The sequence below is a fragment of the Dermacentor albipictus genome, chromosome 8 (assembly GCF_038994185.2).
Source record: "Dermacentor albipictus isolate Rhodes 1998 colony chromosome 8, USDA_Dalb.pri_finalv2, whole genome shotgun sequence".
Lineage (NCBI taxonomy): Eukaryota > Metazoa > Arthropoda > Arachnida > Ixodida > Ixodidae > Dermacentor > Dermacentor albipictus.
In genome coordinates this window covers 51,718,459-51,743,355 of record NC_091828.1, presented here as the reverse complement: position 1 = coordinate 51,743,355, position 24,897 = coordinate 51,718,459, and the positions used below count along the sequence as shown (strand labels likewise).

Sequence of the window (24,897 nt, the reverse complement as noted above, 5' to 3'; positions counted from 1 at the left end):
GGATGGGTAGAACCTATGCAGTTGGGAAATGAGTGAATAACAGCCTTGCCCCTCTTCACTCCCAGTTTCCATACAGAGGGAGGAGAGGAAGGCGGGAGAGGGAAAAAGTGACCAAAGAAAAGCAAAAACGACAGCCCTTGCTCGCAAACTAAAGGTACAATACTTTAAATTTCTGCTATTTTGGAAATATAAACACCACACATATTTGCCAAGTGGACAAATGGTGCGGGGTGCGCACACGGCAAGCTTCATTACGTCACCATAGGGTGTAGGCGACAAAACAGAAGCAGCAGCATGTGAAATCAACCCTTCTGTGCTCGTGGCGGCAGCTTTGCGGCTACGGTCAAGGTCGCAGGTTCTATCCCGACTGCAGCAGCTGCATTTCGACCAGACTGAAATGCAAAAACGCTTCTGCATTTAGATATAAGTGCACGTTAAAGTTACCCTGAAACAATTTTCACGATTTTGTAGAAATGTGCTGAGTTGTTAGAGTTGGCACTTGTGATAATTGGGTGACAAAAAGTGTGTAATTTACTATAAGGTTTTAAATATGTACAACACACGACACTTTGCCATGCGCTTATGTGTTGTAGCTCATTCTGAGCGTGATTGTACTTCACTACCAATCGCAGCACGCCACTCCTCTTGAGTTTTCAGCCTCCCCTGATCAAGTGACTTGAGGTGACCACATGGTGCCACGAGGGCGAGCTGTCGGATTCACTGCTCCGGGCGCATTATCGATACTTTTCCCAACTTTACGGTGAACAAATGTGGTTTGTAATAGTTGAAATGTAAGTTAATTTGTTTCTACGAAAAAGAAAGTACCAGAAAGAGAATGCACGAGGACAATTTATCGCTACACTTAAGCACTTCCGGCATACAATAAATGTTGTCTGCTTGTGTTACAATATCCTCCGTTATGACGTGAGCTGCGCGGTCGGTGTTTCTCTGAATCTGTATTTTCGCGAGCAATATAGTTCACCCTTGCATTGTGGGCTGCAAACGTAGCGATTGGCAACATGTCAAGCTGCAATATCATGCTCCTCAGCAAGGCAAACATGTGAGCGAAGTGGCTGCACCAGCACCATCGGCACCAGCATCTGTGCATTTGCAGCCATCACGTCACCCTGAAGGATTACCCTATACCGCAACAGTGTCTCGTGTGTGCGACATTTCAAGTAAACCCAAGCACAAGCGGACTGGGCCTGGGCGTTTTATTGGACGAGTGGAAGCACGAATGTGAACGCCCTACATGGTGCAGCCACTTGATAGCAGAGTGCTCAACCACAGAACTAATATAGCAGTAACCAAGTGCATTGTATTTTTCCTGCCGGTGTAAATATTTGGTAGGAACTTAGCCATGAACATGTTTTTCTAAATGTTTAAAATTTTTTAGGCTTGGTTACGGCAACATTAGCTTTTCGTTTCGCTGGTTAAGCTCTGCACCACCAGGTGCTTGGACAATGTAGACCGATCAGGTCGCTCAGATACATCTAGGCTAAAACTCCTTCATTACAGCAATAGTAGTATGGGGAGGAGCTTTAGGCCTCCACCCACCCATCAAAGCATCCAGCTCACCCATGGTTTCCAGAATATCGGACACACTCGGTGCTGCTACAGAATGCTCACAACGTACACTGCTTCGATAGCTCGCCTTTGGAACCGACTGCCACGCAGCTGGTAGAGAGGTTGTAGAGGCTTCGCACACTGGCTCCAAGACAACCAGAAGTAGACAACACAACGTCCCATCATGAGGCAAAGCCAGTGAAGGTGGAGCTAAAGTCCGATCACTCGGCAAATGAGTTTAGGAGAAAATGTATGGCTATGGAGGAGGGTAACTCGTAATTGTGTGTAGCTCTCTTAATATGAGATGCTTCAGACAAATTGTGGTACGAACGTTTAGTGTACCCTATGTGTCTACAAAACCTCCACTCGTTTCTGCATTTTTTTTTCTTTTAAATAAACGTTTTGATGTATGTATGTTTGAACCATTAAAAAAAAATTAAACTGTGTTTTTACAAGACAACACTGCCATTTGATTACAATGCACACTGTAGTGGGAGAACACCTGGGGTTCTTCAACATGCACCTAAAACATGTTAATTCTCGAATTTTGATCCCATCAAAATGTAGCCAGGATTCAATCCCATGACTTCCATGTGCAGCAGCCCAACACCATAGCCACTAAGCAACCACAGCGGGTCCTGAACCGTTTCAGCGACCCTTTAAAGAACACAAAGGTGTCAAAATCCGTAGTCTGCCATTATGACATGCTTCATAATCTGATTGTAGTGTTGACACATACAGCCCCATAATTATATTTATGTTTAACACATCTGGCCATGAGAGGGAATGACAACACTCAACCCTCTTGTAAGTCATGAACAGTGACGTACAACTCAAGAAATGGGTTCCTTGTAGGGGTTGAAGGACGGACTTCGGGATGAAAACCAAACTTGGGAGTATTTATTTTACATTATATACAGAGAGGTGAGACGTCAATGAGTAACAGTCGTACAGTCATTACGGGCCGGCAGCAACTCGGACGCTGCGGCCCGCGGCAAGAAGTTCGAGAGAGGTGAATCAGGGAATCATGGAATGCCCTGGTCTCTCTGGAAGGCTTCTTATAAACCCTTCGAGCACTGTAAGTCACGTCATGTTTGACCAATAGGAGAGTCCGCTCAGATGACGCCATTTTCAGCCAATGGTAGGCACCCGTGCGATGGTGTCATACCCGGCGAAGAAGGTCGGCACTTGATCCTCCTCTCTTGATCACTTGATCCCGGTGCTGCGGCCCCTCAGCGGTAGCAATTGTCTTCTTCAAAGGCGATGAAGAGGTACGCTTGGGCCTTCCCGGCACGTCTGGCTGTCACGGCGCATTACCGCCGTCTTGGTTTGCACCTGTCTTGTGGCCTTCAACTTGTTTGCCTGGGCGCTCCTCTGGAATGTGCTTTCCTGCTCCTGCATTCCTCAATTAGCTGGGCTGCGTTTCGCAGTGGTCTGGGGAACTCGAAGTAATCGCAGGAAACAGCTCTATATCTAACATCCTGTAGTAATGGAGGTGTGACCAAACTTTATCAAAGGTGTGCAATGTTAGCAAGCAAGAGTGCAAGCCCTAAACCCTTGTTAGTGAGATTGCTGGCAAATTAGAACATGAACTTGTGTGAAGAAAATGTGCAGGGACCATAGATGATAACTGTCAATGTAAGCGAATAGCCTAAAGGAATGAAAGGGTGAACAAACAAAAGAACAAGCAAATGAGAGAACAAGGAAAAGCGAACGAATGTTTTCAGGGTGTCTACCAAGTTGACATTTCCAAATTCCCTGAGTTTTCCAGGTTTCCCCTGAACGCCATTGCAAATTTCCCTGAGTGATGCAGAACTATGTTTTATATCAACACGGGCTGAAACCATATCGCCTGATGCTGTCACTCCCTAGTAAGCACATGAAAAAAAAAGCAACTTAATTCAATTTGAATACTAAGGAGCAGTGTTGATGTTATTCAAAAAGAGAATCGAAGGCAGGGGTTAGTAAAATGCACAGCAAATAAAGTGTCTTCGAAAACAATTGCAAATAGGGTTGGACATTATCAAATACGAATAAAAAGGAGACGCATACAAAGGCAAATATTTTCTAATATGAGCTATTTCTATCAACTGATAGCAACCTCAGTGGGATGAGGCCTGAACTCTGTCACAATTGAGATTCTCCCTCAACAGCTCTTAAGTCAACCTCAACAGTCCTGACCTACTCTCAGCCCGCGCATGACGCCCGAGTGTTGTGTTGCACTGCTTCAAAGAGTGTATATTGGTTTGGATGAGGGACACCTGCATCTCAGCATCAGCCAAAACTTAAATATTTGAGCTCAAGCTCTTTCAAAACAGCGGCAACAAGCTTCCTTTCTCGTTTATTCCTCAATGCGTAGGTCACTTCTGTTCTTGTCCGCCTTCCGCCACTCGTTCGCCCCAAGGACCATTTGAAGCATCTTGATCAGTTGCACAGTCCACGACCGATTTTTCGAGCTCCCTAGGGACCGCAAAAACGCCCGAAAAATCGGCCAGTTGGAAAAAAATAAATGCGTGTCATTTACTGCCCTTTGGGGCTCAAATTGCCACAGGCACGTTCGAAAACGCTGTGAAGGCCTGTCGATACACGTATTAGGCATACCTGTGCTCGTACTGTGACAGGAAATGCCGGTTGCCCGCGTGTATAATTAAGATATACATACTGTATTCCGGGGCAATAGCCGCTTCCCACGCTTGTTATGATTCACTGCAATACTTTTACGTATGCTTCACCAAGTAACATTTCCGTACTGAGGCGAAGCTGACTTTCGGGAACCGGCATTATGCAACACACTGTGCTTTCCAGGTTTCTAAGCCAATCGCGAGGACCACAAAGGTGGAGTCCGTGCCATTGCTGACAGCAGCGAATTCTTTCAATAAAAAGTTCGGCACCCAAGGGCAAGAAGATTCATAGCAAACGTCGAAGCAGCTAGGCCTAGCATTGCTGCAGTGGTGGCAACGGGTGCCAGCGGATCTGTGTGCGAGAGTGCCGGTTCGAGGCGGTGAAGTAATCAAGACGGCAGCGGTGGTGCCTTTGATTAATGCCGTTTCAGACCTGTGGTCGCGGCAAAACGTCCGGAAAATCGGACGGCAAAGAGTTCTTGCGTCGGAAATTTCACACGTTCTGATACGTTGGCACTATAGGGTACGAAGTGGCGCCGCGAAGCCGTCCAAATTATTGGGAATCCGGAAAATCGCTTGTTGACTGTACACTGGCAACTCCTCCAGCCAACGCCTGGGCGTCAAAGACGATTCATTACGATTCCTGTCTGCTACTCGAGCCAGCATTACCGCGACTTTCGACCCTTTCAATAAAATTGCTGCTAATTTTCCCTGATAGAGGCCAAAATTCCCTGAGTTTTCCCTGACTTTTTCCAGACTACGCGAAATCCCTGAGAATTCCCGGTTTTCCCGGTTGGTAGACACCCTGGTTTTCCTAGCAGAGTGCGACCACCAACAATTACAGACCTCCAACTAAGAACGAAAATGGTCGAAAGAGCCAAAGAAATTCCCTTCAAAAGATTTCATCGCAGCCACACGTCCATGTCATAATGAAATGCAGACTACATCACACTGCTACACATAAAGCCCAGAGCAAGTGGCAAAGTTTAAATAATATACCACTGTAAGAGCAATATACGAACAGTTGCCGATCACAACTCAGACAAACACTGAGACATCTAAGCATACCTGCAGGCTTGCAGAGCTATTTCTGACACTGAAACAACTTAAGCGATTGTTTCAGGTGACTGGCATTTCCTATGTAGAAGACCTAATCTATTCTAACACTTTCACCACCACTTACTGACATCACTTGTGGCGCAGCAACTGCATTGTACAGATAGACACAGTCTTATGACAATGAGTCAGACACTGAGGATGCAACTGGCAAGTGATAGTGCACCCGACACAATATATGCTGAAAAGCAACAGTATTCCCACAAGGAAATTACTCACAGCTGTGGACGTTCAGTCACAGTTCGCAACATAATTATATCTGTATGATTTATTGTCACGGGACAGCTCTACACAAATTTTCTGGATTCTTTTACTGTTTCTTTTGTGATGACATCAGGCACCAAGGGCACTACAGTATTATAAGAGTTCTGGCCTAGACAATTTTATATTCGCATTTAATGCTTTGCGGGAACTTCCAACAGATAACTGGTCGGCCTTACTGGCCTAGATCTGAAGATGCCTTGCCACCTGTAGAGCAGAACAGTGATAGGGTGTCACACATCACTCAAACGACATTTAATCAGTCTTCCTTTACTGGAGCAGCTCAAGTATTAGAAGCATCAGAATTCCTTGCGCAAATGGATGTACATACCTGATTCTGGACTAAGCCAACCAGCAGCAATCAGCACTTGCAGCTAATTGTTGCCAACGGTGCAGAGATGGGCCATATTTTGACGGGCACAAGATGAGCAGAAGCTGTAACGACAGCAGTAGCACAGTAAAACAAATTTGACAAATGACGGTACAACCATCCAGGGACATGTGCCTTGAGCAGTTCACCGCGTGACTGTCGCGAAGTGAAAAAAAAAAAAATGTGCTCCTCGCGCAACAAGGAAAAATGTTCTTTTAGCTGTAAACTCTCGAATGTGTAGCGTTCGTCCGGGTAGCTCGTAATAGATGTCCTAAAAACAGCAGACAAAATTAAGGCAGACAGACTACCTTGTGTAATAGACCGTATTTGTGTTATGACAATATCGACCATTGATGCAAAGTTGCGCGCATGACATATTGTTACAATGCGGGAGACGTCTGTTTAGAAGGCTCGGCGCTAAGGCACTGGATGGAGCGAGGCCGCTACAGCAAAAACAAAGTCCTCTTCACCCGCTCCTTTTCTTGTTTGTGTGTACAAGTGTGCCGCTACAACATGAACAAAGAAAGCAGCGGACGCAGGTATTGAGCTGATTCGTGCACTCGTTTACCTTTGGAGGTGGCCGTGAGCGACAGCCGCAGGGTAGTTTGTGCCCGCTCACCACATGCTTCACTGTACCACATGCGTAAACACAGCATGACATCGTGTACTAGTACGGGTAGTGAATTGAACGACCTACTGATCTCCAGACCTGCACAGATCTCCCTGCTCCAGCACGCCTGCTCCAGCACGCCCTTTTGCCGCTAGGGACAGAACGTACGAGCAGAGTGGCGCTAGCTATAACCTGTTCGCTGTCGTCTGCTTGTGTGATCTGTTCAGCGCTCGTGTTGCCATTTCGACAGGCACAATGCGCTTGTATTGGCGGCAAATGAATAAATTAACAAATATACAAAATAAAACAGATATTTGCGAATGCTTTGCGTTTGAATAGTGAAACTAGAAGAGGAGGAGCGGTGCAAGAAATGTAAGCAACGAGCGTAAATGGCAACTGCAATTGAGAATTTTGAGTGGCGCCCTCTCGCGAGTGACGTCACAGCCAGGACGCCACTCGCTCCCGCTCGCTCGGCTGCCGCGCGCGCTCGTTCCCTTCGTCTTGGCGCATTGGCGGCTCGAGCCGTACTTACGGAACAATATTTCGGATTTTTTTGCTGTCATGCCTGAACCGCAGTTTCTTCTTCAAGATCGCGTGAGTCATGAAAATTTGCGACTTGGATATCGCAAGCTATGCAGCGCTGAAGGGGTATACTGATTTTGCAATGCATATATGCGCCGTGTCGGTCCATAAATTTTACGTAATGTCGAAACTGTGTATGATGCTTCGCTAAACATTTAACATTCGCATAGTAGTGAGCCATGAGAAACATTGCATTTTTCATGGACGAAAAATCTCGGCAATTGGTGTCAACATGTTATCCGTGTTAGAAGAACACTGCCCAGCGAAGCTGTCATCATAATTCTTTATTACTCTGATGAGATATTCTAGTCAAAGAAGACCACTTATTCATGCGTAAAAGAAACAGTTCGGCGCGCATTTCGTACGAAAAAGTTTACTCCCACTTTCACCGCTCTCTGTAACACGCTCCCACGAGACGAATTGCTCATGGCTGCTAACACGACGGCGCGTCATATGTAGAGTATTTACATATATAATTAATTCACAAGGACCATTGTAGCAATTACTTGAAAGAAAAGGTTCGTGGTTAAGATCAAGAGCCAATCAAATGCAAGTGATGAAATGTTTCGTCGTGTAAAAAAGTGTCACTCTGTAACTTTTATCGGCACTATGACACAACCTCAAGCAACGGTAGCAACCGACTGTCGTTTAGGCGAGGCACGCATTGTTCGGGAAACCCTTCGGTTCACTACAACTTCGAACTGAAACCATGAAACAGTTTTATACAGCGTCAATTGCAATGCCTAAAATGTACTCGAGGTACTACAGCGCAGCCCACGGTGCCTAGAAAAGGAAAATTCAAGCAAGGCCTTCTGCCTCACCATGTCTCGTTCCAGCGTTGTTTAATTATACAAACGGAGAACTATTACCTTCGTCGGCACATAAAAGAGAACCTCGCAAACCTTCATAAGGGATTTACCACAAGCTTTACATACTTCACTTGATTTTTGATCCGCCACCGGGGAATAATGATACCTTCAACATGTCCCATACTACTAATGAATGATGCTTCGGCTTCTTTCTGGCTGTAGCCATACGGTCCAAAAGGCATATTTCACTAAAAAATTTGGGCCGAGCCACCTGTATCAGTTCGCCAAACAGATTTGTCATGTATATTCCGCAAGCAACACACACTAGTAAATTGCTCAAGTCAGTTGAACGTCCCAGTTGAAAAAAACAATTGGACCCAATTGGAAAATTTCCACTTGTTTCCAATTGGTCCCATTTGTGTATTAGTACCCAATTGGGCCACTTGGAACAATTGGGCCGATTGGTTGTATACCATCTGGCTCAAATGGTGCAGCTGGCATAAAACCAATTGGTTGTATACCATTTGGCTTAAATGGTGCAGTGTGGCATAAAACCAATTGGTTGTTGCCAATTGGGTCACATGGTGCAGTTGGCATAGAACCAATTGGGCCGATTGGCATGGAACCAAATGGTGCAAATGGAGCCGCTCGACGGGTCAAATGGTTTCGACTGTGCACCGCCTGCCTGCGCGGTGTGAATCTGGCAAACTAGCACAGCAATAAGGAACCACATTATTACGTGTTGCTCGGCTAGTTGGTTCATATATATTGTGGTCTAATATGATGCAATACAATACGAACAGCACGGAAAGAGAATCTCTTCATTAATACTCTTCCCCATGCTTTTCTTGCTTCACATTATATCACACAAGGAGCCACTACTTCCTTAAGATGATAACTACATGTGACAATGAGGCAACAAGTGAAAAGTAGGATTTAAAGCTTTATTACTAAGAAAAATGCAATGCGGGATACTGTTCATGGTCCTTTTCCGGTCTAGTCGCGCCACAACCTGCAGAAATGGATAAAAAAGAAAGACAGCATTGTGTATGGAATCCTGAAAAACCTGTTGCCCTCAAAAGCTGGCACGACAGGCAAGCTGATATTGGATAAAAGGGCACCTCAATTTTTAATATTCAGCAATCCAACCAGGTTGAAGAGAGTCACAATTTACGGTTTATTAAGGTTCAAGCAGCAAATGCAAGAAAATTGTTCTAATCAGTATATATTTTTCGCTGTTCTGTCAATGTCAGCAATGTTCTCCCCCACGTAGTGATTCATACGTTTCACCAGTGCTGTCACGACGCTCTCGGGGAAACCTTGCTTTTAAAGAAACGCTCATGCAATACACTTGAAGCATTTTTGTCGAAATTAGTTCAGTGCATCATGCATATTTGCTACATTACACAAAAGCGTATATCTGTGCAATCATTTAACTCAAACGAGTGTGTGTGACCCGTGCATTCGTGTAGTGCAGTAATGCAAATTAATTACAAGAGCTTTGGAAACGCGGAAACTTACCTCCGATCTGCAAAATTCTGGCAAGGTAGTGGGCACACGTGCCGGCCGCGTTTGTCCACTTCACCATATAAAATCCCGCCGAAAAGTCGTCGTCAGGCTTGAAGTTCTTTACGTCTGTCACTGGCACAATTGCCAAATGTTTGTCGATTTCGTGCCGCACGAAGCACGCAAAGCGATCAGGACAAAGCGCAGAATGCAGTGCAGCACGAGCACATGTTGCTAATGTTGATGTCGATTATGCTGTCCCGTTCTGTCGCCAAGGAAAAATGACGCTGAGACAAAATTTAATTCCAAGGAAGAATTATTTCATAGATGTGAAACATAAAATTTAAACAATATTGCTAAATTACAAATTGCATTATGCCTAAAGGTTGTTTGAGTCGTGCGTTTAAGAAACACATAAAAAAGTGCAAGTTTTTTTTTTTTTACTGTTTAACATGGTCAATACATCGCAACCACTTTTTTTTACGGTTGTTCCCCATTTACTTGCCCTCCAAATGCCAAATAGTGTCTTCCAATCTCACGAATTCAATCTCGATATCTCGCGTCCAAATCTCAAAAGAGAAATCTCAAAAGGAAAAGAGAAATCTGCAAATTTTTTACACAAGAGACATTAACATTTTCTCACTTAAATTTTATCCAAATGGTTTTGATAACTCCAATTGGACCATGTGGCAATTCGGATTTACCCAAATGGTCCTGCTGGGGACTCCATCTGGCCCAATTGGAAGGGAGGGTTTCCATATGAACCAATTGGCCGTTCTAACTGGTCCAAATGGTCCTGTTGGAGAAAACACTTGGTCCAATTGGAAATTGCCGTTTCCAGTTGGACCCATTGATACTTCCAAATGGTTTCAATTGTTTTTTTCGACTGGGGTGCCGCACGGAAAAGGGAATGTATATATTGATACATACCTTTTCATATTCTGCAAGCAGTTGAACGCCTCCATTAGCTTTACTTCAAATTACCGCGATTTAAAATAAACATGCGATTAGCTGCCTAATTTTGAGAAGCAGTTAGAAAAGCAAATGGTGCTGGTAGAATCTAAACTTCAGTGTTAGTAAAGTCCTCGTGTTACTGCCGAGCGCTTCCGTGAATAAATGCAAAGATTCAAAATATACCATAAATTAATCGTCGTGAGCAAACCTGTTTTAGCAGATTAAAATAAATTAAAAATAAATTGTGCGGTTTTGCAAGCCAAAACCACCTTCTGATTATGAGGCACGCCGTAATGGGGGTCTCCGGAAACGTGTACCACCTGGGGTTCTTTAACGTGCCCCTAAATCTAAGTACACGAGTGTTTTCGCATTTCGCCTCCATCGAAATGTGGCCGCTGGCCAGCTTTCGGTCCCGCGTCCTCATGCTTAGCAACCCAACACTATAGCCACTAAGCAACTGAGTAAAATCGAGGTAACACTTGTAGAAATCATATACAGCCAGTATTTGTGACATACTTGTTGCACCGCGGCAGGTATATAATAACTCGATTCTTATATGCTATCTTTTTGCGGTTGTCGATTCGCGTATGAAAAACCCGCAATGGGCTGGTCTGCGCTCCTTCGGCTGGCACTGTAGCGCTGAAATTCAGAACTGTATTGTTGTCTAAGAAATAAGCACTTTGAATAAATTTTCGCGAACGAATACGTTGCAAAAATATATTTCAGATGACCGCCATATGTATACAATGTCAGGATTGGGGGCTCAATCCCATCGTCCGTGGTCCTTTGCCAAGATTGGAGTACGGCATGAATTCGAAGGTAGCTGGCCCATGCCGTCGTCCAACTTATTTACGCTGAGATCGTTGATGAAGTGAAGAACTGTTTCTCATCGAGAACGAGGAAAAAGGGTTTATTTACAGAAATTAAATCAGTCTAACATGACTGCTTGAGAAAAGGAGTAACAGTCCAACATGACTGTATGAGAGAAGTGACTCAGTCTAACGTGACTGCTCAAGAGAAGTGTCCTCAGCATTCGCACAACCACAGTTTTTATAGACTCTATCCGCCGGTCCTACGACGCGGCGACTGTTCGTTTACTCATCACCAACTCGCCGCGGCTCTGCAGATCAGTTTACAGACACAAAGGCAACCGCGCTCTGATGCCCGACGACGGCGTTGGCGGGGTGCCGAAGCGTGAGACACACCAAAATACGTTGTCCCACGGCAGTTTGTCCATGCGTTTCAAATCAGCTCCGCGTTGGGGAACTCCGGAATCATTGTTCACACACGCCGAACTAGTTCCGTCACAATGTCGATGGGGCGGGTGGAAGGCGGCGGATTCCAGCGCAAAGGCCGCTTCTTTGAACGCCTCCCAGCTGCAGCGACGGAAAGGGAGAGGTGCGCGTCGTGTCGCCCTGTCGTAACTGTGTGGCAATCTTAATTTGTTTCGCAGCTCGCCATTCTTGACAGCGCCTCCATGGCCCGGAAAGTCTCGACTGTCTAGCGCTGACAACCGCTAGGCAGGAAGAGAACGGCTGCTGGTCAGGGCGGGATTGATGTCTTGGCTCGCAGCGACCACTTGTGCATCGATGTCACCGCCCCAAAACATCCAACAAGGACAGGCAACTGCAAAATGAACCCCACAACACGGCTCTGTGCCGAGATGACGTGCATTGGCTCTCACTTTAGACTCGCAAGGCTTCAAAAAAAACAACAACATAAGTGCAGAAACAAAAAAAAATGCTACATTTCACTATGCCAATTTCTGAAGCAAATTCCTGCTGACAAATTCAGCAATTAATGGAGGGAATCCTGCTGAATGAGAGGGGATTTTCTTCGCCTAAAGAAAAGCTAACACTAGTAACCTTAAAATTTAGGCGGGACCCTCAAACGCAGAATTCAAATTAGCCTGCTCAAACCATCCGCATTGCTATGCAACTTTCCCTTCTTATATCTAACGGAGAAGTTGTACTCTTGGAGAGTGAGGCTCCATCGGAGCAAGCGGCCGTTTTTGTGTGACATTTCATTGAGCCACGTCAGAGGACAGTGGTCGGTCTCGAAGATGAACTTCGCTCCGTACAAGTAACACGACAACTTCTGGGCGGCCCAAACAAAACAAGCGCATTCCTTCTCTGAAGCGCTGTAGGCTTCCTCTCTTACATTTAGTTTACGGCTGGCGTAGAGGATAGGATGCTCCTCGTTATCGTCGCCGACCTGACTAAGTACCACGCCCATACCTCTGTCGCTTGCGTCGCATTGAACTATGAATTCCTTTGTGTAGTCTGGCGCGCGAAGCACAGGGCGAGAAACCAATAGCGTTTTCAAACTTTGGAAAGCGTTCTCTTTGTCCTTATCCCAGTGTACGTTACTCGGTGCTCCCTTTCGGAGGGCGTCTGTTAATGGACTTGCCAATTGCGAGTAATTCGGAATGTACCGTTGATAGTACCCCACAAGTCCCAAAATTGAACGAAGGTCCGTTTTCGTGCGCGGCTGAGAAAATTCTCCAATCGTAGCTATTTTCAGCTCAGCCGGCAGTCTCATGTCCTGACCGACAACATGGCCCAGATAAGTAACCTGCGAACAACCAAACCTACACTTTTCCGCTTTCATCGTTAAGTCGACTTTAAACGTACGAAGCCTCGCATTCTTGTCGTAATAGAATTTGGCGTTCCTTTGAGCTATTTCCATGTTCTTTCCGACTAGTTCTCGGGTTGCGCTTAGCCGTTCCAGTAAATTTAGCACGTATTCAACCACTGTTGGACTCTCCCCTCTTTCCTCCCACATCTCTCTTAACAATCTCAGTGGAGACCGGAGTGTCCTCCCATACACTAGTTCTGCTGGTGAGAACCCTGTCGCCTCATGTGGAACTGTTCGCAAAGCAAAGCAAAGTTGCCGGCAGACAGTTCTCCCAGTCCTCCTTGTGCTCGTAACAGAGCGCACGCAAAACTCGCTTAAGCACCGAATGCCACCTCTCTACACTGTTTGACTGAGGGTGATAGACAGAACTGTGTATTAACTTTACCCCGCATTTTTGCAAGAATGTCGAAGTCAGTGCGCTCGTGAATACTGACCCTTGATCTGCCTGAATTTCGGCTGGAAACCCAACTCGTGCAAACACTGTCAAAAGCGCGTCTACTACTTCGGCGGAGCTGAGCTCTTTCAAAGGGATAGCTTCTGGAAACTTGGTAGCCGGACACAGCATGGTAAACAAGTACCTGTAGCCTGATTTTGTTTTTGGAAGAGGCCCTACCGTGTCTATTACAAGTCGTCTGAAAGGCTCTGTTATTAAGGGCACTACCTTCAGTGGAGCTTTCCAAGTCTCTCCTGGTTTACCAGAACGCTGGCAGGCGTTGCATGATCTTACAAAGTTTTCTACATCTTTGAAACAGCCAGGCCAGTAGTATTCCATAAGCAATCTTTCCTTTGATTTGTTTATGCCTAGGTGGCCGGACCACCCATTTCCATGACAAAGACTCAAAAGGTCCTCCCTATACTTAGTAGGTATGACTAACTGATCTAAAATCCTAACCTTTCGATCTCTGTAATGCCGATACAACAATCCTCCTCTCTCATGTATCGTTACGTTGCGCCTAGCAATGCCTTCTTTAGCTGTGTCACGTAATTTAGCTAAGCTCTCATCATTCTTTTGCTCAGCTGCCAGTGACTCTCTATCCACGCGTAAGAGTTGATCAAAGTTCTTTGAGGCCGGTGATAATAACGACCCTGTCTCGCTTGTGAGCGCGTCTGCTTGCTCTTCCTGCAGGCTAGAACTCTGACACTCTAGTGCTACGCTCTCATTGAGCTGGTCAGCTGGCAGGCTCTCCTCAACTGTTCATTTGTCCCTCGGGCCTAGCTCGGATTCGGGTATTGAAGTTATCCCCTTTTCTGCTTCCGCTGGAGGAGTTTGAGCATTTTCAGCCGAAAGCGCCGCGATCTTACGAGCTTGGCCTCGGGTCAATACCTGTACTATGCCCTCTCCCAGTTTGAGCCCTCTGTCACGCAGCAACTGATTCGAACGATTCGAAAAGATGTAGGGATACTGCCGTGACAAAAATTTGGAAACTGCAGCCTCAGTCTCTAGCTCCCCGAATGGTCCACTGATTTTGACTTTGGCCATGGGCAGACACACGCTGTGTTCTTCTACAACCTGTTTTATCCATGCTACTTCTCCGGTGAAGTCATCTACCATCACGTAAGACGGATGGACAATGTCCAGCGTGGCGGCACTGTCTCTTAGCACTCGGCATGGTTTTCCATTAACTTGCAGGTCGTGGAGATATGGACTTAAAAGTTCCATATTCTCATCTTTTTCCTCCACGTAGGAAAAAACTACGCTAGACTTCTCGCAGTTTACAGCTATATGTCCCAGTTTGTGGCATTTGTAACAGCGAATTGGTCTAACAGATTCGAATTTTCTTTTCTGTTCTTTTTGTGCGGTTTCTCCGTTAAGTTTCTCCTCGCTCTTTTCTGCGGGCTTTTCCGCCATGTCTACAGGCTCTGATCGTCTAGTTTGCGCACCCTTGAACGGAAATGGTTTCCGCGGTCCGTTTCGACCGTCCCAGTTTCCCTCCTCGGCGTTCAACTTTCTACGGGTTGCGTACTCTTCGGCTAATTCAGCCGCCCTTTCCACAGTGTTTACATTACCTCTGTCTTGCACCCACAGTTTCACAGCTTGGGGGATGGTTTTGTAAAACTGCTCTAGACACATGCATTCAATGATCATGTCTCTGCTGTCGTACGCTTCCGCGCTTTTAAGCCACTCGACTAGGTTGGCCTTTAAGCTATATGCAAACTCCGGATAGCCCTCGCTATCTTTCTTGCCTGTGCTCCTAAACCTTTGCCGAAAAGCTTCGGCTGAAAGGCGGTATTTCTTCAGGAGACTAGCCTTAACTTTTGCATAATCATATGCATCCTGCACACTCAGTCTAGCGATTACTTCCGCCGCCTCACACGGCAACATAGACAGCAACCGCTGTGGCCATGTACTCGGGCCGAAGTTCATCTTCTCGCAAGTCCTTTCAAAATTGCTTAGGAACAAGCCTATGTCGGTCCCGACCTCAAATGGCTTTAATAGCCTGTCCATGCGGTACGATTCTGCCTCACTTGATCGTCCCAGAGCGCCTTCACTTCCTTGAGGCAACTCCAAACGTTTGCTTTCAAGTTCAAGTTGCATTTTCCTTAACTGAAACTCGCGATCTTTATCGCGTTCCTCTCTCTCTCTCGCTTTTCTCTTTCTCTTTCCCGTTCTTCTCTTTCTCTTTCCCGTTTCTCTCTCTTTTTGAGAAGTTCCATTCCCATTTCAATATCTTCCTCACTGGCCTGATTGGAAATTAGCTCCAATAATTCCGATTTGAGCATTTCCTTGCGTACATCTAGGCCCAGTTCCTCACCAACAATCAACAACTCGTCTCTCAGCAGTGTCCTTAACTCCATGACTGCTGCTTTACTGCCTTGATTCTGCTCTCCAAATCTAGCTAGGAAAACACAACCTAGCTAACACACAACAATCTAGCTTCCCTACTGTTCTAAACAGAACAACCCCAAAATGAAGCCTAGAGAGTCAAAGCAAAAACCAAGCACTCACCGCAGATACAGCACCATGTCGCAAAGTCCATCTCACCGCTGTCAGCCAGTTGTCAGGATTGGGGGCTCAATCCCATCGTCCGTGGTCCTTTGCCAAGATTGGAGTACGGCATGAATTCGAAGGTAGCTGGCCCATGCCGTCGTCCAACTTATTTACGCTGAGATCGTTGATGAAGTGAAGAACTGTTTCTCATCGAGAACGAGGAAAAAGGGTTTATTTACAGAAATTAAATCAGTCTAACATGACTGCTTGAGAAAAGGAGTAACAGTCCAACATGACTGTATGAGAGAAGTGACTCAGTCTAACGTGACTGCTCAAGAGAAGTGTCCTCAGCTTTCGCACATCCACAGTTTTTATACACTCGATCCGCCGGTCCTACGACGCGGCGACTGTTCGTTTACTCATCACCAACTCGCCGCGGCTCTGCAGATCAGTTTACAGACACAAAGGCAACCGCGCTCTGATGCCCGACGACGGCGTTGGCGGGGTGCCGAAGCGTGAGACGCACCAAAATACGTTGTCCCACGGCAGTTTGTCCATGCGTGTCAAATCAGCTCCGCGTTGGGGAACTCCGGAATCATTGTTCACACACGCCGAACTAGTTCCGTCACAATGTCGATGGGGCGGGTGGAAGGCGGCGGATTCCAGCGCAAAGGCCGCTTCTTTGAACGCCTCCCAGCTGCAGCGACGGAGAGGGAGAGGTGCGCGTCGTGTCGCCCTGTCGTAACTGTGTGGCAATCTTGTTTCGCAGCTCGCCATTCTTGACAACAAGCAGAGGGAACGAGAGCGAACAAACGAAAACACTGCAAAAGGCGCCCGGATTCCAGGGACCATACTACGGACACCGCCCGAACTGTAGCAGACGACAGGCGCGAGTCCGTGCCCTGACGTCACGCGAGCGGCGCTCGCAGCGCCCCTGTAGTTCGTTCTCGGGGCTAATAGATCGACAGCATAAATTTACCTTTCCTAGCCTGCGTAAGAGACTGGAAAAATTGTTTTAAAAGAGTTATAGGATAATCTAGCTTTTTTGCGTTGATTACTAATAGCCTAATGTCGTAGATGACATTAGGATTTACTGATGTGTGCCGTAGCGAAAGGCAGATGATCTGGTAAAAGTATAGTAAATGTATATTCACGAGCAAGTCCTCTGCCCCATATGTGCAATAGGTTGATCGATTCTGTTTCAAGGGAAGATGAGCATATCTTGTTTTTATTGTCGTTGGATGTCTAGTTCAGTAGAAAGCTTGCAAAAGCGATTTAACGTGCTGCTCTACATGCCTTAAAAAAGAATCGTGTCACGGAACTCTTTTCAAACCTTAAAGCTAGCTTTTCTGCGTAGTACGGCGGTAGCATAATGGTGGTGCTTAAGATACGTACGCAGTGAAGCTGTGTGCGTAATTCACTTTTTGAACTTACGACGCATTCACGGACAACTTTTAAGAGTTAAAATGAGTGGTAATCGTTCTGTCGACGAACATACGGTGGTTTCAAGTTTCTAAAGACTGCAGAAACAAGTTTTACAACTTATACAATGAAACTGTTGTGTAAATTACGAACTCTATAAGCAATGTGATTTATAATATACTGCTTGAAAAAGGCAATAGGAGCGGCTATTTAACGCTATTTTAGAGAGGAGTGGACTACACGAGCCCGCCTCGACATTTTTTAGGGTCGGGCAGTCAACTTTTGGTGCCAAGTGACCGATCAAAGCCATGTAACATCAATGTCACTGTGTAAGCAAAAATCAACTAGACAAGCGAATGTAAAAGTTAGCAAAGCGAAACGCAAACGCACTCCGCTCCCAGAGACGGAAGAAGAGTGTAATGTACCGCAAGACACCCTAGACGAAATCATGCGCCTCACGTGAGAAAACCTACAAAGTATTCATACCTATAGCGAATCGTGTGGAGGTTGTCGAAAACAAAGTCGACATAAAAATTAAAAACAAAGCTAGCCAGCCACAACAAATGGACACGACTACGCACCCTTCGGCGGCAATAAATTCCTCCCAAAACCATCATGGCTAACACGACACGGGATACTTTAAAAATTTGGCAGTGGAATTGCGCTAGCTACGCGAAACGCAAATCCTCGCTGCAACAGTACCTCAAATTCAACGCCAAAGGCCGCACGTAATACTAATACAGGACACCCTATGCGAAACCCTTACGCTCTCAGGGTACTGCACTGTCTCAAAAAGAGTAGGGGACACCAGGAGAGGCACGCTCGTTAGTAGAAAATTTGTCGGCATCGTTCACGAGGTCCTACCGAAAAACAGTCGCATCGAGGCGATCCTAATCGAGCTCGTACCTAACCGATTCTTAAAACAAAGTTTTCTTGTACTAAACGTCTACAGTTCCCCCACGCACTACAACCAATACTTCCATGAGATCCTTACTAAAGCCATGTCATTGGCACGAAACTCATCGGTCATTATCGCAGGGGACTTCAACGGCCCCCACCCGTCGTGGGATTCCCCCACAATCAAGCCTAGCGGCAACAACCTTTCGCGCGCAATAGACGACCTGTCCGATCACCGTGGTGACGGACCACAGGTTCCCCACCAGATTGGGTACGTCGACGCAGCGCGATACTACGCCGGACCTCACGTTACTCCGAAATGTTGCAAACTACACATGGACGAACACGCAAGAGAACCTGGGCAGCGATCACTTCGTCATACGCGCAGAAATACCAAACACGACGGCCCCACCCCGATCGTTCACCCTCACAGACTGGGATACCTTCCGTAAGTTACGGAAGGAAGATACGAATACGTATGACTCCTTCGCGGAACTCCACTCTGCGATAAAGGGCGACGTAACCAGAGCCACGAAAACCACACAGACGGAACTGGAAGTCCCAAGGGTTTACCCTCACCTCGCACACTTACTCGAGGCCAAGGCTTCGATACTTGCGCGATGGAGAAAGCAACATCTCAACAGACGCAAACGCATCGCGACCCTCAACCGAGACATAGACGAATACTGTACGGAGCTCACAAGACTCCAATGGCACGAACTCTGTTCGGCAGCCGACGGCCGCATGCGGACAGGAGGTAAGTGGAACCTCCTGAAACGCATGTTAGACGACAGCCAAACGAAGGATAATCAAAGCCACGCGCTAGACCGACTTCTACACATTGACGCTCCTATTACAGAATCTGAATTTCGCGTAGCCCTATTGAAATTGCGCAATACCGCACCCGGGGAAGATCAAATTACGAATGCTGCCATCCGAAATCTTGATGATGCCTCTTTATCTCACCTCGTTACCTACTTTAACGAGTGCTGGGAGGCAGGTACCCTCCCTGCCTCCTGGAAGCATGGATAAATTATATTTATACCAAAACCCCACAAGCCCATCACCCTCGAGAACATCCGCCCCATTTCTCTTACATCTTGTCTCGGCAAGACCTTTGAGCACATAATCCTTGCCCGACTGATAACGTACATGGAAGAAAATCACCTTTTCCCCCACAGTATGGTCGGCTTTCGCGCACATCTATCTGCGCAGGATGCCCTACTTCAAATTACGCACGATGTGCTTGATGATACCATCTGCCATCTTACTAAAGCCATCCTGGCGGTTGACCTAATTAAGGCATTTGACAGAATTCGACACGCTGCCATCTTACGGGAACTGCACACTCTAAGCCAAAAAGGACTAAAACGGGTATGGCTGTTAGTCTCTTGGGGGACTAAATGACCTGCCACAGATTTTGAACCAATTTTGGACTAACTGCGGGAGCAAATGCAGCGGCCTAACCGGGGGAGCAACTACTGCAGACTAAAAGTGAGGGCAACTTTTAGTCCCTCCCAGTTAGTCCCTAGAGGATCAACGGTTAGTCTGTTAAAGTTAGTCTACAGGAGTAACTGCAGGAGCAACTTTTAGTCCCTCCCAGTTAGACCCTAGGGCACCAACAGTTAGTCTGTTAAGGTTAGTCCACAGGGAGTAACTGTAGGAGCAACTTTTAGTCCTTCCCAGTTAGTCGCTAGAGGACCAACGATTAGTCTGTTCAGGTTAGTCCACAGGGAGTAACTGCAGGAGCAACTTTTAGTCCTTCCCAGTTAGTCCGAAATCACTTTTCCAATGATTCCAGGTTGCCATAGCTTTTCAAGCAAAAACAATGATCGAACTCAAGTAACCCATGTTTATTTTTTATTACATATTGCCACCATCATCTTGAGCCACAATTAACAAAACAAAAAAAGGAATACTAGCATACAAATGCCAAGTCCTTGGTATACAGTAATGACATATAAATACAGAAGATAAAAAAATTGACTGAAAATATGCAGCAGTTCAAACAAAATAAAACAACTCCAAAGTATACAGCAGATGAAAGGTGTCATAGCCAGAGTAAAATCATGAAAATAAAATTAAGTCAGGAGCAGTCACAGTCAAATATAATCTTAACCCCCGAATGCAGAGATCTAACTTGGCTCGAACTTGACTTCAGGCAGTCTCAAGACAGCTTCGCCGCGCGTCGTAAATCGTGCTTGATCTTGCGGACGACTTCGGAACGACTTGGCTGCGTCGAAGTCCGCTCAAGTTTGATGTCTGCTCCCGGGCTAGCTTGAAACTGACTTCGTGTGTTATTCCAACATGGCAGCCTCCCGAACGGACGTCGCGCGGAGGTTAGCTGCTTTCGAGTTTGCTTGCTACGCCATGGATACAGCATTTTCAGAGGCGCAGCCCTTGCCGAAAATTCCGCGACCCACCCTACGTGACCGAGGGAATTCGATGGAGCTGTACGACGACGAACAATTCCTCGGTCGCTACAGATTCACGAAGAACGTCGTGCGACTTCTCGCTATGTTACCTATCCGGGTAAGCGGGGACAACAGAGGACCGACTGTGTGCCTACGTGTGTTTTACGGCGCTGGCACGTTTCAAACAGTCACCGGAGGTCCGGTCCGCATTCCTCAGTCAACAGTGTGCCGCGCAGTTGGAAAGGTGACTCTGCTCATCGCGAAGCACCCGCGCCCGATGCTGGTGCGCTTCCCGCAGTCGCGGAAAGATTGATTGCGAGCGTATTTTAACGCGATAGCGTTAAGGAGCTCGTGTCGCAGAAAAGCCGGTGTCGTCGGCGTCGGGTGTCGGCGTCGGCGGCGTTGACCGTGAGCGATAAATCACGGCAGGCGCTTCATAAATAAAAAGCAACTTCCAAGATTGGCCCGGCGGGAATCGAACCCAGGTCTCCGGAGTGTGAGACGGAGACGCTACCACTCAGCCACGAGTTCGATGCTTCCAAGCGGTGCAAACGCGCCTCTAGTGAATGCGGTGTTGCCTTCGAAACCAGCCGTGGAAAGTTATACTGCGGTGTATATCGGTAATTATGAACATGTAACGTACAGAAGTCACAATTACACGAGTTGCGAAGTGCGTTTCCGCTGCATTTCTTTTGCGCTTTCCGCACACGCAGAGCCATCTTGCGGCAAACACAGAAGACCCCCTCCTCTCAATGTACGGCGCTGCCCCGACAGGAGGCGCGCCGCGCGCGCATTGGGACCGCTGCCAGGCGCGTCGCGGGACTCCCTCTCCCCTGACGACGCTTCGCCGGGCTCCCGGTTTAGATTACTATCTATCTCTCTGCCCGTGCCGATCACGACGTTTCGCTGGCAAAGATCGTTTCCCCTCCGAGACACCGAATTCTTTGGTTCGTTTCGTTCGCTCAGGCGCACGTTTCGTTGTCGCGCCGAACGCTGCGTTGCTCGACGTTCACCGCGTGATAGGTGGGCGCTAAGTCCGATGCGGGGCGCATCGTAAGTGATTGCTGTGCCGTAGCGCATTGTCTTATACCCCTTGGCGGGTCGACGGGAACGCTGTCGCGTCCCACTCTTGAAGGCGAAGCTTAAGCGTCCTCCAATTTTTCTCATCTCCTGTGACTACACATAATAAAAAGTAGCCCAAATAAGTCAGTCATGCAGAACATGTGCGCTTACCAGTTTTGTGGCGCTTTCGCTTTTCTTCCGCAGCTTCCTCTTTCCGCTTTTGCTTCAGGTTGGTCCAGCATTTTTTCAGTTGCAGGTGATCGCGCCGCGTAATCCCGTGGTTGGCATTCTAATGTTTTGCTATTTCTTTCCATGTCTGATTCTTCTTGGCCAACGACGCGACATCAGTTTTCTTGCATTCCACAATATGCTTGTAGCCGTTCAGGAGTGTCGTCGGCAGGCTCTTTTCGTCTTCTTTAAAACGGGCTGCCGTGTTGCGTTGCGGTGCATTCTCTTGGGAGGAGACCGTACGTGAGTGCGACATTCCAGCGTCAAAGCCTGTTGACAGAACAGCAATTTCGTACCAAATGCGGCGCGCGGCCGTCGCGCGAGCCCCACAACTTGTTTTCCTAACCGACGACACTTTCCTAGCAGACGACACGCACTGCCAATTTGCGATGTCTACGACGGTGCCGCACTCTCCCTCTCGTTGTTCTCGACAAACGCTCCATGCGAAGCAGACAAATCGTTTGCACGTGTCATTTTATTTATTTATTTATTTTGTTTTCTATCGGGTGTTGTCACCCATATGGGTCCGGGCAGGGGACTCAACGGCGCTCGGTACTCTTCGTTCGCAGCACATGTTGCAGTTTTTTTTTTCTTGTTTGCGACTCCGGCCTAGTGCGTTCGAATAGGTTGGCTTTTTCTTCAAAGGGTCACGTAGCCCGAGCAGAACACGGGCCGTCGCCTATAGGCGAAAAGGGACGCGCGAGCTCCCTCAGAAACCGACCGTATGCCTCGTCTCGGCCTCTTGTATCCGGTTGCCGGCCCAGACGGCGCATGAACGCCTTGCGGCAATCGAGAACAAAAGCCGAGAAAGAAATGACAGACGAACAGACGGGGGCATAATCGGCAGACGCTGCCTCAGGACATCGAGACGACGGAAGAGTGCGCGCGCGCCCGCCGGGACAAAGGGGGCCGGCGTCGGACAAAGGGGGCCGCCGCCAGCAGAGAGGAACACGTACGCACCTTCAGACGCCCCGATGTGGTCTCCCCGGGACCCGACTTGCGCGCGCTTACCCGGAGTGCACGCAAGCAGGGCCCGATTCCCGCCAAAATGTTAGCCAATGGCGAAAGCCTGTTGACCTTCGTGTGGGCGGGATGACAGCAGAGCGACAGTGTTTTATGACCCGCTGCCACCCCGTCCAGGCAGGGAGGAGAGGGAGGACATGGATCCCCCCTCTCTAAAGGGACTAAAGTCAGAGGACTAAATTGTGCCGTTGATCCCCACCGTCGACCGTTACCTTGCAAGGACGAACATTTAGTCCCACAAATTTGCGCACGACACTTCGCCTCTGCACACGGCACGCACGGTGGATTAACCGTTGATCCAAAGGTCCAACGGCTGCCGTTAGTCCCCTTTTCCCCGTTTTCGGCTTAGAGTGCAGGAACTACAGGTAGGCCCTAAGACCTACAACTACATTCGCGCCTTCCTCCCTAGCCGCACTGCCTCCTTGCACATTGATCAGCTCAGCACACCCTCTTATACGCTCGGTGAATTTGGAACCCCGCAAAGCACGCTCCTCTCCCCCCTTTTATTTAACATTGATCTCATCCCCTTAGCCCAGAAGCTCAATCTCATTCCACACCTAAAACATACTCTGTACGCTGATGATATTACCGCGTGGACCACTCATGGCTCAGACGGGGAAATTGAGGAAACTCTACAATTAGCAGTCGACACGATCTCCGCTCTCGTATCATCTATCGGACTCGAATGTTCCCCCTCTAAGTCCGCGCTCCTCCTAATTAGACCAAAATCTGCCGCCAACTCACCCATCCAAATCACTTTACAATAATCCCCTATCCCCATCACTCCCACCCTGCGCATCCTTGGCCTCTACCTGCAGGATTCCGGACGCAATGACCATACCCTTAAAACACTCAAGGCCTCCACGCAATCAGTGTTGCAGCTTCTACGCCGCGTATCTTCCCTGCACAAGGGTTTAGACGAAGCAGACAACATGAAAGTTGTACATGCTTTTACGCTTAGCCGCATTCTGTACGCCACTCCATATCTTAAGCTAAACTGCACGGAAACCGAGCGCGTGAACGCCATGATCCGCCTTGCAACTAAGGCAGCCCTCAACCTGCCTCGCAGTACTAGCACAGCCAAACTCCTTCCACTAGACATGCATAACACGCTTCCTGAACTAGTTGAGGCGCACCTTCAGACGCAGTATTTAAGACTTGCCACGAGCGCCACCGGCCGTCATATCCTCGCCTCCCTTCGTATCAACATACCCGCTAATCAGTCAACCCTTATGGCCATTCCTCGACACATTCATACACCCCTTGTAGTGAAACCCCTTCCTCGAAACGTCCATCCCCAATATCACATCTCTCGCCGCGTAGCTCGCGCAAATGCCCTCCACAAGTATTACGGACAAGTAGAGAAAGCCATCTGGGTGGACGCCCCACATGAAAATGGGCTCTGAATTTCCAGCTGGAAATGGTCTTTCCAGCCAGGTTTCCAACTGGAATTAGCCCTTCCAGCTGGAAATTTTCCAGAGCCAGCTGGAAATAGCTGGAAATGGCACTTTCCAGCTGGAAGTGGAATCCACCTCAGGTGGTCTTCCAGCTGGAAGTTTTCCAGCTCCAGCTGGAAACAACTGGATACAGCATTTTTCAGCTGGAAACAGCGTTTCCAGCTGGAAACAACTGGGTAGAGCATTTTCCAGCTGGGAGTAGAATCTACCGACTGGAAAGTGGCAGGCGTAGAATAGCGGGATGCTTCCCACTTGCATTAAGACATTTTTTATATCTGCAACATGCCCATATTTAGTCCTAGGTGGTGTTTGTATCGGAACGAAAGCTTTACTCTTGCAGTAGCAAAAGTTTTGTTTTTCTTCGTTTGTGTTGTGACAGCAATTGTAATTAATTGCATGAACTGCATGGAAATGCTCATCACACAGGGTACCT

The 24,897-nt window shown here is 47.5% G+C and overlaps 1 protein-coding gene across 6 annotated transcripts in view; it reads right to left on the bottom strand.

Annotated features, from left to right (window-relative positions):
* Positions 1-24,897, bottom strand: part of LOC135896027 (zinc finger protein 658B-like) — a 200,821-nt gene that overhangs the window by 61,894 nt on the left and 114,030 nt on the right. The window contains exons 1-2 of one of the 6 annotated variants that reach the window (XM_065424333.2): positions 6,503-6,700; positions 5,896-5,999 (exon numbers count right to left, since the gene is read on the bottom strand). The exons of 2 other annotated variants lie outside the window; for them this stretch is intronic. The gene's annotated coding sequence lies outside the window, so the exon portion shown is untranslated. Of the gene's footprint in view, positions 1-5,895; positions 6,000-6,404; positions 6,426-6,502; positions 6,701-24,897 lie in introns of those variants that run through there. 3 more of the 6 variants (XM_065424334.2, XM_065424335.2, XM_070523380.1) reach the window with 3 other exon arrangements.